The following is a 14128-nucleotide window of genomic DNA, read 5'->3' as shown; positions in this document are numbered from 1 at the left end:
CCACAGCTATGTCTCGCAGCCCCGTGCACTTCCCCCGGCCTCCCCTCGACACCAGAGAGCTTCTGAGCCCCACAGTCCGGGCATCGCTGAAACGTTGCGCTCACAGCAAGTACGGAAGAAAATAATACTACGCTTAGGTCTAACTCTCACAAATGCAACAGCCGCCTTTTTTTGTTCCCCCGTCACCACCGTAGAGCCAAGAGAACGAATCCATTGATCGCCTGAAGTTTTTGAGCTGCCAGTGAAAGCAAAGCAAGAGGCGAGATTGGTGGGGCGACAGGTGGGGCTGGGGTGGTGCCCGCGGGTTTGGCCCTTCGCTCCTTGCAGCCTGAGCAGTCGGGGTTTTGGTCGTGGTTTCACCTTCAGAGCCACTGAGCAGGAAGAAAGGTGGTTTTCTGGGAGGCAAGGTGATCTTCCTTGCAACTGGCTGTTAATTCGATTACTCACATAGCAACAAAGTTATTGTTATGTTGAATGCATTAAATATGTTATTCTTGTCAATCTGTGATCTTTCCTGTGCCCCCTAATACCTTATTGCACCTGGACGCCCCCCTAATCCCCCTGCCCCAGCCTGAAAATCACCAGCCAGGCACTGTCCTTACTGTGTCGTGGGCACATCTCTGTTCTGGGGTGCGGACACGTGGTTCTCCATTTCCATTAGTTGTTTCTTCCCTGTACAGAGCCCTAAACTATTGGATAAGCGTTATGAAGCTTTTTAAAACATATAACTAGGAGTAGCAAATATTAAGAAGTGGTATCTAATTACTTCTTTCATTCCTATATGTAGAATCAGTGAGCAACTAATAAAAATTTAATCAGTGTTTTGATATCATCATTCCTGAACATCCTGGATGCTCCTACTCTCTGCATGGTAAACATTTTGGTCATGCTAAAAGCTTCTGTTTCATATCCTTGAAATGGCAGCAAGTTCATCATTTCACATCTTTTCATGAATTTGTTTTTCCATTTTTAATTTGTCTGAGCAGGACTTAGGGCATGTGTGCCTCAGCCCACTGCAGTGAGCTGAGCAGCACATCAAATGGGAAGGATCCAGATGAGCTCTAGCAATGACTCCTTACTTTATCTGCCACATTCCACGGGGCCAACCAACAAGGTAGCAAGAAAGAAATTGTCCAAGGATGTTCCATGAGTGGAAAATGGAGCAAGAGGAAACAAGTAGCCATAGCTATTTGTAGCTGTACAGCTACAGCTGTATGTATGACTATATGGAGGAAGTGAGAAAACTGTGATGCTCCACAAAGAAGATGTAATGAGATTGCAAAAGCCTGTTGCTCTGCTTGGAGTTTCTGAAGGGGCTATGATTCAGGGTCTATGCAAAGGTCCCTAACAGCTGGAGCTGGAAGCTAGTTTCATTTCATTAGTAAGGTGACAGGAGGTGTTGACACTTCCACAAAAAAAGAGTATCAACAAGCATAACCGAGACCTTGGAACTGGCTTCCGCTACACTCAGCGGAGTCCCAGTGAGTCCACATCTGTTTTCCATGTTGCTCTCATCTTTGCATGCTATTCCCTCCTCTTCCCTTACTCTACAGTGTCATGTTCCTTGCATTACAGACACAGCTTAGGCACTACAGTTGCTGCTGTACTGACCTATGGCCCTGAACCCCATTTTTTGTGAGACTGTTTATATGTCAAAATCTAGGTCTGCTACATTTTCAGTTGTTCAGCTGTAGGAAACCATATGGAATGCTTTAATGACCATGGTAAACACTACTGTAAGAGAGGCAGTAATTAGATTGCTATAACGTTCTTCTCATGTACCTCCCTTCCCGTATGCCATAATATCATTTAATAAGATGTTATATGTAGTCAGGAAGCTGACCATCAATTATGCTGAAATGGAACATGCCCATGTTCTCTCCTTCTCGCCCCCACAAGAAGCCATTAGTTAATAAGGAAGGATTATCAGAATTTAGGAAATATGGGTCAAAAAAACTACTACAGCTTGAACCCTTTAAAATTCCTGCAGATAGGGAGGGTTATCATTTTACAGGAATTTCAAAGAAGTGTGATGTCTCTTCTGTGCTGGACTTCAGGGATTACTGAAGCTGAGTGTTAGTTGGTTGCCCCAGTGATGTCGTTATATTTTTCCCAATAACTGGAAGTACTGGGTCCCTACCTCAGTGATATAGGATATCAATATAACAGTACGTCCTTACCAATAGAACTTAACCAACATTGAACACAAACTTCATAAAGAGTTTTGCCTGACTTATAGGAAGGGGGTTATGACCTTTCTTTGGTTTATTTCTTATGTGTAAACAATGTCCAGATCAGTCTGTAATCCCTTTAACATCTCTTCACCCCAGACCTCCTAATCCACTCAAGGATACCATACAAATACTCAATTTGTTGCCATCTTCCCTGTACGAGATGGCATGTTCTGCGCTTGTCCAGGGATAGCCTGTCTTCCTCCTCCACCAGGCTGAATACTGAAATCCTCCTGGGGCTAAAAGCCACAGGACATGGACTGTGCACTTCAGGAGAGTGGGAGGCCATGAGTCCTTCCCAGGAAGGAGGTGACAGCGTATCCTCAGGCCTTCTGCTCCCCGATGAAAAGGGCTGGGCATGCAGCGTTTTCCTAGGGGATCCTGGGGGACCCAGCCCCTCCCTGGTCTTGGTTCACTTCAAGGGCTTGGGTACCTGTGATCCCCTGTGGCAGTTGAGTGTCACTGCTGGACATGTCAGGCACAGACAGGCAGCTGGAGCAAACACGAGCTCACGTCCCTGCCTTTACCCCTGAGTCTTTCTCATAAACCAGCATGATTTACACTGCCATTCCCAGGCTTTTCTGTTGTGTTACCGTATATCAGCATCCAAGAGGAACAGGGACGGTTCCTAAATTTAGGACTGTCCACATGGCAACCTTATAAATTGTAGGACTAATAGGAAGGTGACTGATAAAGGTCACCTTTATCAAATCAAGTCTTCACCTAAGTCAAGCCATAAGGCATTGTGCTTACATGAGAACATTTTGTTCCTGCTTAAATATTTGAGAAGAATACTGTATCTTCAAAGCAGGGAGAACTCTTTTTTTTTTTTTTTTAAGGCTTCCAGGCATTGTTTGTGACTCACCCAGTTCTTCTCTCAGTTCACCTTCCGGTCCACACATGTGAAATAAGCAGTTTTCAAATTTATTTGCTTACTGAAAATGTGTTCTGAGGGGAGAAACAACTCTGAACCTTCGTACTGCCCCAGAACTGGATGGCAGTGTAGGGAAAGGCTAGACTGAGAGCTTCATCTCGTTGCCTCTTCTGCAGAAAATGTTTTGCACTGAGTGCTCCTCAACTCCCAACAAAGTCAGCTGAGCACTGCGGGAGGAACGGGACTTTGGTTGGGAGATTCACTGTTACTTAGCATGTTTGCTGAGTAAACAAAGTCACTTCTTTTTCCTTTGAATTTCTGTGCAAACTTGTAAGTGGAGAGAGCTCAGCCACAAAGGGCAGGTCACCGCTATGTGCCTTTTCCGCTCGGAAAAGGTGAAACCCTCTCTATAAACCTGTAACGCAGTCACATATCACAGAACATACTGCCTCCTTTTAACACCTAACTTGTTCCCTTTCTCTGCAGTCATCAGACCTGTCTCTGCTTTTAACAAAGGCTTGTGGGACTCTGGCAAACATGACTCCCTCTGCCTGTTCCACTTCAAGGCTGTCAGTGTTCATTTTAGGTTGTGTTTCTTGCAGGCAACGTCTCTCTCTGTTAGCTGTCCTTACAAGGTTGCTTCAAATTAGATCCAGTCAGCAACACCACCAACAACAAAAACATTCACTGTACACTTATCTATACAAACAAGTTTATTTCTTGCAATGGAAAACAATACAAATGAAAAGTGAATATTATTATTCACATAGCTCCATGTCAAATTCACTATTATATCCTGCTTCAGGAAAGCAGCTTTATCAAGGAAAGGACTTAAACATGTGTTTGCAGTCAATTAAAAGGCCTTCTTTGAACAGGGACAGAGTTAAGCATGCTCTTAAATGCTTTCACTTGTGGTCTGTGAAGAAAGATTATTGCTGTAATTGGCATAAAGATAAGAAGTGAAGAGTGTCTTGCTCTACAAAGATATTTCTTCTTCCACCTAGTTACTGTGTCTGAGAAATTTGGGGTCTTTAGAAGTCAATAGCAGAATGCCAAAGAAGTTGAGTGTGTCAGAATATCTCATTATTTTTCTTCTGAATCTTGCAAAGCAGATGAAAAAAAATCTTCTTCTTTCTTTCCCTTCTAAAAACTTTTCTCCCTAATAGAGAAACAGTGTTTTTAGAGGATGCTTTTCTTACTTTTGATTTTGATCTTTTCTTTCGAAGTTAGCTATTTTGTTTTCTTGCCATCAATTCATTCATTTGATCAAATAGTATTTGGCAGCCTTGAACTCATCTGTAACTTCTGCCACAATTAACTGAACAACCAATCTGTAGCTGTTTTTAATGAGTATGTGTTTTTCAGTGGACTTTTGAGCATTTCCTGGCTGATTTGATTACCACTTTGTCTGCTTATGGTACAATAGGTATTTTCTTAAAATTCACAGGTAGGCAGGCAAAATTGTTGCTCTAATCAGCTGTGAAGTTAACAGACTCTGTGGTTTTAGAGCTAATAATTTGTTCAATGTTTAAGTGGATCCTACGAGAAAAATCATCATCGTATTAATCATTACAAGAAAAAAAGTCAGAAAAATGTATTGTTATTCACTTTTCTACACAACCATCTCTCTGCAGGAAAGAAAAGTAATGATTCAACAGGGATGGGAAAATTCTGTAAATATTGAAGTCATAGGATGAAAAAGTGTCTTTGCAGCTGATTGGTGGGTAACATTTTGAGTATTACTGAAATAAATTATCTGTCATGTCATTTTTAATAAATCATATTGTTAAGCTCTGCCTTTTATTACCTTTAAAAAGAATGAGAGCTCTAGCTGTAACTGAAGCATTATCTAAATCAAAATATTCTTCATTAATATAATCTAAGTATTCCTTATTAATACAAATATTCTTGTTTTGAACATTTACTCACAGTCTAATATAATCACTGGCTGGTGTCCCAGAATTCTCCGCTCAACTCTTCACTGTTCTGAACCACCATGGCACAAGTGAGCACCTCATATATGCTCTGAAGATATGTTTTAAAAGAGATTCTCTTGGACCTGCAGCCAATGTGGTCAAACTTGGGTGGTTACACTTTCAAGCCACCTGCCACTTTCAGGTTCAGGACCCCAAGGTGCCGAGCACCCCAAATTCCTCTGAGACAACTGGCAAGTGCATATGCCCAGCACCAGAAATGATATCACACTTCTAGGTGGTGGCCTGTGGATGAATGTGTCTAACCAAAGTGTCCATTTCTGAAAATTTTACTCTAGGGCCCTATCTGCTCTGACTTGGGGATCACACTGGTCTTTTTGTAGGCACAAGGCTCTCTCCCCATCTCTACCGCTGTTGTAGGGAGACAAAGTGGGAGTAGAAGGAAGAGGCCAGTCCATCACTTCCAGTAGTACTTCAGCATTTCTACGCTAGCATCTGTAAGGACCTACTTCCGCGGACACCACCAGTGTCAGCAGCATGATTGAAGCCAGGTAGCTTTGAACCCCGATGTTTGTTTCCTGCTGTCCTGGGAATAGCAACCTTCAGGTTGCAAATCCCTGCAGTGCCACTTCCAGTTACTGCCCACTCCACATACCTACAACATCTGGCCCTGTCAGAGAACATACATAGTATGGCATCAGAGTTGGTTATTTGAGGGCAGGGGTTTCCATTGTCACTGGAGGGTGCTAAATTTCATTGGGGTAGGATTGCTAAAGAACTCCTGCAGGAAGAATGACACTCAAGTCCTACAAAGGTAAGTCCCTAGAAGTGCTTGCATGAACAGCTAATGTTGTAGGGAAATCATGTGCATGTTCTGACATTTGAAAAGTCTTTCAGTTCAAAACTAGTTCAACAAATGCAGCTTTGAATTGTGTGAGACAAACACCTCCGTGTAATGCTGCCAAAGAAGAAATGCCCTATGATGGCACATTTTGCCCTGATAAATGGGGTCACACTGGTACACCACCATGCCTCCTGGGAGCCCAGTGACATCAAGGGCATGCCACGCAAAGACTTGATTTCAATCCCAGGGATTGGACTAGCTATGAGAATGCAGTACAAGAACAGTATTGCCACTAGTCAATATAGGAACTTAGTACAAGAACAGTATTGGCTCACAAGAGGAAAATCCCCAGGCAAATTAGGACGGAAGCTGTCACGCTGGCGGTGCCTATACCAAGCCTACTGAGTGGTTCCTGTAAGCGCCAAGAGTGCAGGATATGGCACATCCTACCATCGCGGCTCTGCGTACCCGGCTGCCTGCCTGCAGTGTGCCAGCTTGAGCCTGGTGGCACAGGAGTTGCAGGGCACGCTCAGGCATGGGGACCCCTGCAAAACACATGTTCACAGGCTCCCTTTCTGACCCAGCACCAACAGGTCTGGTCTTGAAGGCGGCCTCAGGCTCATCCTCAGCAGGCTCCCCAGGTATACCTGGTGTTTCCAGCTGGCTCACCTACCCACACAGCTCTGCTACTCTTGCTGCCACAGCACACGTCATGCAAGAACTGTATCCAGCTGTCTTGGTGCTGCAAAGTCTGTTTGGGGGCTGAGCTCTAGCCTGCTCATCATTTTACCATTGATATATTACAGATATGAGTTGTATCAGCTTCAGAAGGACAAATTTTCCAGTCTTACACAAATGGATATGTCTGTAGAAAGGAAAACACCGTTTTATTTGCTGTTTGAAGTGTTTTCATTATAAATCTCCCCCCAAGTTTAGGTCTATAGGAGCTGTTGATTAGCTGTTCGTCAGACATTAGCCAAGCTCATGACAAAGATTGTCCTTACTAAACTGCACATTTTCAGAGAGAGGCCATTCCAGCAAATGGTGTCATATGATCAGTGCCATCTATTAAAAGCAAGTCTGCAGTCACTATAAACACCTTCTTCAGATAACCACTTTGGGAAGTGTTTGCACAAAAGCTTTGCCCAGAGCCAAAATAACACTATTCCAGCCCTGATCATTTAAAAGTGGCTCCCCCAGAACTGATGCTGTTGTTTGGAGCATGCTGCAGTTCTGACTGAGACCTCCTGGACACTGCTGCTCTCCTCAGGAGCTAAATGTGGCCTTCACATAAGGATGGAGACACAAAGGTGTACCTCTGCTACGTCTCATCACCTCTTTTTCATTCAAGGGTCATATGTTTCTGATGTTTGTCAAATCATACCCCAAAACAGTGAGTCAACATGTTGACTTTTCATTCTGTAACTAAATCTGTTATCATAACTGCCTTCCATGGAGGCCATTTTGTGGTCAGCTTAAGCCAGTCCTGCCAAAAAACAGCTGCTGCCAAGAGAGGCAGTTGCCTTTCCCCATCACAAATCACATTCCTTCTCCCAACCAGGCCTCAAATCTAGCAATTATGCAACCATGAGGGGTGTCAGATCTGCTTGCTAGTGCAACCAAAACCAAATCCTTCTTCTTCAGTGTTAGTTTTCAGCTAAATCAGCAAGTTAATCCTATTTACCCAGGGCTGCTGGATTGCTGGAGCTGACACACAGGACCATGTGATTAGGGTAGGGAAGAGTGTGGGGCCATGTATTGGCAAGAGCCCATGGTTGCATGAAACCACAACCTCAGCTGGACAATAAGGGAGGGACTGATGCCTGGGAAGCAGTAGCTGACACACAAACATCTTCAGATCATGAGGCTCCCTTTAGAGCTAGCAGAGATCTAATCAGCTTTGCCAGAGGAGTCTGCAGTGTGATTTATCTCCTTCCACAGTTGTATACACTTGATCAGATGAATCCCATCCTTGGAGTGCCCATTTCTGTCCACTGATTATAAAGAAAGCCTGGTGTGAGTAGCTCAGATATGAAGTCACAGGCTAATTAGGTGTCTCCTGCCCCCAAGTGTTAGTTCTGCCCATTATAAGATAAGTTATTTTTTAATTATTTATTTGTATCATTAAAGCAGATGAGTTCAGTGACTTTAATGCCACAAATAAAATAATGTCAGAAACAAGAGTAGTATACAGTGACCCTTCCTGCTAATATTAATGCTCTTACCATTATACCAGAGATGCGATTTTTCAAAGCTGTGTCTCCAAGCCAAAATCACATGCATAGAGGAAATGTTTTGATTTAAACTACTGGGCATCCAGTTGTTCCCTCAGAAGCAAACAGGAGCTGGTGTCTGCTTTTGGAAAGCAGGTCATTTATGTAGACAATTAAGGGTGGAGGACACTCACTTTAGGCATGAGTTTTCAAAAAAACTTGATCCAAATCTCTTATAAGCTAATTCTGTACTGTTCATCAAGAATAACTATTCACATAGCAAAACGGTGACTAGGAACATTGCTTCTTGAGAGCTTTACTTGTGTTGGCCTGCTTTATATCTACCCAGATTTTCCTGTCTTAACGTTTGGAAAAACAAAGTTCACAGCAGCCTGGGTTGATTAAATGAGGTGCCACAGTATCTGCAGAGCCAATAGAGGGAACCCATTTCTGCCACTGCTGAGATGACAAAGCAATTATTACATACAGCAGTTACCGTGGCTGTCCTGGGAAGGACTCGTCCATCAAGTTTCCAGGTAATCTGTTTGTGAAATACGTGCTCCATCTCCTTATTGACTAACAATGTATATTATCTGGTTAGTTAATAGGTGGGGATAAAGGTCTTTTTCCTGCCTTATGTCAAGCTCTTGTGTAAAAAGCTGCAGTTAAACTGTGTATAACCTTAGGAGCATGAACAGTGCCAACTAAAGTTCGAGGAATATGCTTATTCAGTTTTTATTAGCCACATGTAATAGACACGTTTTGTGCCTTTGCCAATTAGATAAGCCAAAGCCTATCTCTTTAATTTCCTTAAAATTTACCTTTAGGAAGATATTCTCCTTGTAAACAAGGACTACATAAAAAAGCAGAATTTGTGCTTAGTTGACGAGCAGCATACCAAGGTTGTTAATGTATATTTTATATCACTAATTCATTACTGCCTAAACAGCCAGAAATCAATGCATTAGTAGATCTTTGTCAAGCTGGTCTTCAGAGCTTCTATGCTTGTTTAAAATAACAGTCAACGCCTTTAGGTCTAAATGGGACCAATGTTTCCCATGTGTTAGCTGGGATGCCTGGAGGTTTTGGGTGTAGCCCATAAGCAGCAGCAGTACGAGTGCAGGGGCTCCTGCTGGCGACTGGGCCACTGACTCTGCTCTTTACTGGGGTGACAGCAGATACCGCAGTGTCCTCCCGGCCTTTTTAGGCCGTCGCTCACCTGCTGCATCCGTGTCACACAGCCTTGTTGGGCCACTTGGGGGGATAGCGCAGGCGGCACAGGACCGTATCAGCAGGCATCCCTCTCTGGCAGCCGAAACCCAGCAGCTGGCATGGCACTTATCCAGCCACGGGTAAAAAAGTGAGCGAGGGTCACGTTCAGCCTCCGGACAGCCTCCGCGGGCCTGGGGAGGGGGCTACGAGCAGTGCCGGGGCTTGTGCTGCTCTGGGAAGCGCCCGCACGGGCTGGCTGCCAGCGGCTGCAGCCTCCGACCCTCCCCGCGGCGGGCAGAGCGCAGCCGCCCGCGGCGGGCAAAGCTCAGCGAAGGTACCCTGGCTGACGTGCCCCCATTTAACCCCAAACTCAGAGGCAGCCCAGCTTCGCGTTTCCGTATGAACTGCTCCACCCAGCTAGGAAACCCGGCACGGATCCGTCCCACTGGGCCTCTGGGACAGCGCGCACGCCGCGTGCTCACTCGCGCGCGGCACCTTATCTGGGATAGACGTGCCCCACAGAGGGCAGCCGTCGCCTCCAGCGTCTGCTCGCAAGGCGCCGCCTGCGCAGCCCGTGGGTGTGCCGGCCTGCCGTGATCCGCGACGGCCGCACGCGGCCTGCTGCAGCCACCGAGGTGGCACTGCAGCTAATAATTAAGCCTGATTTTTTTTATTTTTATTTTTTTTTACTGCTAGAGAAATGCTTCCGTAGCAAAGCACTGAGGAGAATACAACGCTCCTTTCTATCAAAAGATTGTTCAGATACCCAAGGTAAATACTGGCCAGCATTTAGCATTGCTAATTTCTGAGCTGCTATCTACTTCCCTGGACAATTTCAGTGAGATCAGTCACTTCTTCACCCCTCTTAAAAATTCACCAGGCTGTTGCTTTTAAAGTGAAAAGGGGAAGTAGCTGCATTTCCAAGATGGCTTGGAACGAATCTGAGTTTGGGAAATTTCCAGTGACCACAACTGCAGCATAAAATGTACACAGGCATCTGTTGCGCACAAACTGGGCAATTACAAACGTGATCATCTTCCCTCTATCTGAATGTCTTTTAGAGGCATCAGTTTTGTGCACATACACAGACACATGCACACTGCAGATACAATTCAGTAGGAAAGTTAAGAGCAGGACTGCTGATTTCTGAAGTCCTGGGAACACCCTGTTGGCTGCCTGGTGGTGGAGAGAGTGTTGTGTAACTAGTATAGTGGTCAAACTCAGCAAACTATCCTGGGGTTTATTTGTTCCAGAGAAAAAGCAAGTGTGACTGAAAAATACAAAAGAGATGAAGCAAACAGGCAAAAATGGAGCAAAGATAGCAAGAAAAAAAAATCAAAACCAAATAACAGGCAGTTAGTTATTTCTACTAAATCCAAGGTTCCTGGCTCCTTCTGACAGACTCACTTGATTGCTGGGACAGTGGGGGCTTTTTCTACAAGTTTCTCTTTAGCTGAAATTGCTTATTACTAAGATGCATATTATTTGTGTTAGCCATAAGGGTAACACTTCATGAAAACATTCTTTTTCAGGAAGTAATAAAATACTTGCTCAGTTTAAAGTCTGTCCTCAAGTGTTTTTGCTGGATGGGTGTTACACTTATGTGACCTTATTCCATTGAATCATCCCTGAGTAAAGTAGAAATGAGGGATGGTGAGGGAAGAGGTTTGGAAACAAACACCCTAAATCAAAAAGCCAGGACTTTGTATGCAACCCAAGCCACATTAAAGTCAATGATTCCCACAGGACCAGGATTCCTCCCGCATTTACAATTCAAGGACAGAGCCTTATAAGCTCACCCCAGCTTTGCATACTGCAGCAACTTTCTTTGCTTGTTTGCAAACCTCTCAGTTCATCGGTGTCTGACGTACAGCAGATGCCTCTCAGAGCTGCTGAGCACCCACACTATCATCCTACTGATGTCACCCAGGCCTGAAACTTAGCAGACTCATCAGCTGGGGGATGGGAAAAATGCTCAGCATTTATCTAGAGCAAGCTGATAACTTTTAGTTGGATATATTGTGCCAAAAAGGACAGGTTTCTCTGGGAATCCTCTGTCCTTCACAGATGCTTTAAGGGAGGTGGAAGCAAAACTTACAGATAATCTCAAGGCCAAGTTCTTGAGTTATTGCTCAAAGGTTCATCATTCATAGCATTGAAATAACCTTAAAACCTGACTCAGAGATTCTCACATCAAAGACTCCGGCCTAAACTAGGAAATACCTTTTTGAAAACTAGCCAGCAGTGATGGAAAGGCTTCAGGAGGTGGAGAAGCCGCCTCATTCCCCAGTATGTTAGCCCTGCGGTCTGGTGCTCCCCGCCTACTAGTGTGTTCTGGCAAGAGCACCACAATGCAGTCACTCAGCTCCAGATATTGGGAATGTTTCAGTAGTGGGCTAGGTAAATAAAACATTAACAAAGATCCATGCTAAAGAAAAACCCTGAAGTAATATGCTGCAAAGAGATGGCCCTAAAATACCAGCTGAAGAGGTAGGTGGAGTTTTTGTTATGATTTGTGGCCTTAATCTTGCAAAAATTTTTCCCCAAAACTCATAGAGGCAGAATGGATTGGGTCCTAAATGGGAATCCTGCTTTATGCCATGCACCTTGCAAAAGCAATTACATGGAAATCCCTTGCTTCCAACAGTGATGAATTAGGGTTCATGTTTCTACTGACCAAGACAAGTGACAATGAAACCCCAAGTAGCTGTAAGTAAATTACTCTTGTTTAGAAAAACATTCTGACTCCTACACCAAAGCAGGACTAACTCAGACAAAATTGAAAAGGGGAAAGGGTGTTGTGAGACTGGGTTGCCCTTTGTGTACACTGTAGGAAACTGTTTTTAATGTGTTTTAGCTCTTCACTCTAAATCCATCCCAAGTCACTGTGGGATATTAGATATCATCTGGTACCTCTTTAATCGTCTGTATAAAATTATCTAAAATTATCCTTCCTCTTTTCTGCAGAAGTAAGCACTTCCTAAAACAAATAAACAAGTGTGACACTAATCCAAGAAACCTCAGTGAGAAAACAGCACCGGCTGCATAGGGAGCCAGTCTCGCCCTGCCAATTCAGAAAGAATTTCCTCTCCTGTGAAGGGAGGGAGCCAGGTGACTGGGCTGTCAGTCTGCACTTAGACTGGTATTAAATTAATTAAGAAAATCAGAGGGCTAGGTGTTGCCACAGAAAGAAGATTTCCAGCTTACCTAGTGCCCTGCATTGATAACTTATGAATGACCCAATAGCTGTGCAAAGCAGCAGCACAGCTAGTGCTGTGCATGGGGTGGTTTCTACGAGCTACACACTTAAAACAAAACAGAAACCTTCTGGCCGGGTAATGCAAGCCCCAAATATGAATTTCCTTAGAAAAATTCCCAGGTTGAAAAACGTCTAGTGTTCTTCTCATGTATTTATTATGGTAGTCTCAAGGGCAACAAAGGACCTCACCAGTAGCCAGGGTCTTGAAGCAGTTAGGGACATGCAGTGCTGACATGGGATGGCTGTTCCATTGCTCAGTGCTCCTGAGGTTGAAACACAACAGAGTGATTTACAGCACGATAAGGAGTTCATCTGGCACCAAGAAGAGAGCAGCTTCCAGTCTTCCAGGGCCGAGTCTCCAGGGAGAATGAACCTATAAATGGGGGAAGAGACTAATTGTTTTGTGTTTGGTTAATAAAAAGAAGAGCAGAAGACAATTCTGTGTTTGTTTATGATGAAAGCTGTTGTCCTCACCACTGCACAGATTTGATTTTATGCAGCGGTTTTCTTGTTGATGCTTCTGATTTTCTGTAAGGGAACAATGGGTGATTTCACTACAGGATTGCTAAAAATATTTGTACACAGCCTGGTACTGTGGGATGCTGGATCAGGACTAAAGCTCATATAGCTTCTATGGTAATATATGTTCACATGATAATAGCAGCAATAATAAATCCATGCAAAACATGTATTTTTTCCCCCAACTTTGTACCAATGACAACTTTGTTATATACAGTATATCCTTTACAACATGTCCACTAGTAACTCCAAAGCTATGAATAGTTAAATAGCAGCATTCAGCATCTACATAGCTTTTTTCTTGACAGATTTCAAAGAACTTCACCTTGGTATACAGATTTCTTCAATCCCACTTTATAAAGATGAAAATTTTTCAAGAAAGTTGACTGTTTGCCCGGGCTGAAGCTGTGGAGAAACAGCTTGGTAAGGGGTGCAGAGGCAGGACCTGGAGCCAGTTTGGCCTGGAGCAGGCCTTCAGAGACAGCTCCCATTTCTGATGGGGAGTTTTGCATGCGACAGAGGCAATGCAAATATGGCCTGTCACTTGCAAACACTGCAAATCACTGCAATGATGTCAAGCTTAGAAATGCCCTCATAGGAAGCGCTATTTCACTTCCAGAAAGTGGCCTTTAAAGCTGAAATCTAACCTATAAAAATTCACGAGGGTAAAAAGAACGAAGTGACCATTAGAATATCTGGTCAATTTGAGCCAGGCTCTAGGATTTTATATAAGAAGTTACTGCAGGACCAGATTGGAAAACAGGCCTGACAGTTACTGCCTGGCACAAACCCAGGGCTGAGTTCCCGGGCGGGCTTTGCCGTGCTGTTGAGCTCATCCCCCAGAGCACAAGCACATGCAGAGGACCAGGACTCCAAGGCCGTCATTAACTCACCACTTCTTGCCAACACCTAACTGTCCAGTTTGCCCCCACTGCCATGCCAGCAGCGAGTGCAAATTAGCAGCAGTGTTACAAGACTAGTCTGCCTTGGAGTCTCTTAACCAGAAAGTGAGACTGCAAAACGAACATGGAAAGAAATTAAA

Source organism: Apteryx mantelli, chromosome 3 (assembly GCF_036417845.1).
Source record: "Apteryx mantelli isolate bAptMan1 chromosome 3, bAptMan1.hap1, whole genome shotgun sequence".
In the NCBI taxonomy this organism is placed as follows: domain Eukaryota; kingdom Metazoa; phylum Chordata; class Aves; order Apterygiformes; family Apterygidae; genus Apteryx; species Apteryx mantelli.
The sequence above is the reverse complement of the archived record's forward strand: the minus strand, read 5'-3'. Positions refer to the sequence as shown.